Below are 1,238 nucleotides of genomic sequence, written 5' to 3'. Positions count from 1 at the left end.
TGCTGTGCCAATAGAGGGGTGTGAACAGGGTGTCATGAAGAGTGCTGTACCAATAGAGGGGTGTGAACAGGGTGTCATGAAGAGTGCTGTGCCAATAGAGGGGTGTGAACAGGGTGTCATGAAGAGTGCTGTACCAATAGAGAATAACTAAACAAGGAGGGGGGGGGGGGATGTTCTCCAATGCTGGAAGGGGGGGGGGGGGATGTTCTCCAATGCTGGAAGGGGGGGGGGGGATGTTCTCCAATGCTGGAAGGGGGGGGGGGGGATGTTCTCCAATGCTGGAAGGGGGGGGGGGGGATGTTCTCCAATGCTGGAAGGGGGGGGAGGGGGGATGTTCTCCAATGCTGGAACGGGGGGGGGATGTTCTCCAATGCTGGAAGGGGGGGGGGGGGATGTTCTCCAATGCTGGAAGGGGGGGGGGGGGGGATGTACTCCAATGCTGGAAGGGGGGGGGGGGATGTACTCCAATGCTGGAAGGGGGGGGGGGGGGGGATGTTCTCCAATGCTGGAAGGGGGGGGGGGGGGGATGTTCTCCAATGCTGGAAGGGGGGCCAGAGTAAACACGTTTGGTAAACCCTGCTCCAGATCATCAGTCTGTTTGTTAGGCTTGTAGACCCCTGGATGAGAGGGCCATGTCTGGAGAACAGTATGGAGGACAGCTGTTTGTTAGGCTTGTAGACCCCTGGATGAGAGGACCATGACTGGAGGACAGTATGGAGGACAGCTGTTTGTTAGGCTTGTAGACCCCTGGATGAGAGGACCATGACTGGAGGACAGCTGTTTGTTAGGCTTGTAGACCCCTGGATGAGAGGGCCATGTCTGGAGGACAGCTGTTTGTTAGGCTTGTAGACCCCTGGATGAGAGGGCCATGTCTGGAGGACAGTATGGAGGACAGCTGTTTGTTAGGCTTGTAGACCCCTGGATGAGAGGGCCATGTCTGGAGGACAGCTGTTTGTTAGGCTTGTAGACCCCTGGATGAGAGGGCCATGTCTGGAGGACAGCTGTTTGTTAGGCTTGTAGACCCCTGGATGAGAGGGCCATGTCTGGAGGACAGTATGGAGGACAGCTGTTTGTTAGGCTTGTAGACCCCTGGATGAGAGGACCATGACTGGAGGACAGTATGGAGGACAGCTGTTTGTTAGGCTTGTAGACCCCTGGATGAGAGGACCATGACTGGAGGACAGCTGTTTGTTAGGCTTGTAGACCCCTGGATGAGAGGACCATGTCTGGAGGACAGT

The 1,238-nt window shown here is 56.5% G+C and overlaps 1 protein-coding gene across 1 annotated transcript in view; it reads right to left on the bottom strand.

Moving 5' to 3' along the window:
* Positions 1–641: 641 nt before the first annotated feature.
* Positions 642–1,238, bottom strand: part of sybl1 (synaptobrevin-like 1) — a 21,604-nt gene continuing 21,007 nt past the window's right edge. The window contains exon 8 of the mRNA XM_038982323.1: positions 642–1,238. This exon is cut by the window's right edge and continues 811 nt beyond it. The gene's annotated coding sequence lies outside the window, so the exon portion shown is untranslated.

The sequence above is a fragment of the Salvelinus namaycush genome, unplaced genomic scaffold (genome assembly GCF_016432855.1).
Source record: "Salvelinus namaycush isolate Seneca unplaced genomic scaffold, SaNama_1.0 Scaffold1118, whole genome shotgun sequence".
Classification (NCBI taxonomy): Eukaryota; Metazoa; Chordata; class Actinopteri; order Salmoniformes; family Salmonidae; genus Salvelinus; species Salvelinus namaycush.
Note: the sequence above shows the minus strand (reverse complement) of the source record. Positions and strands in the feature narration are given on the sequence as shown.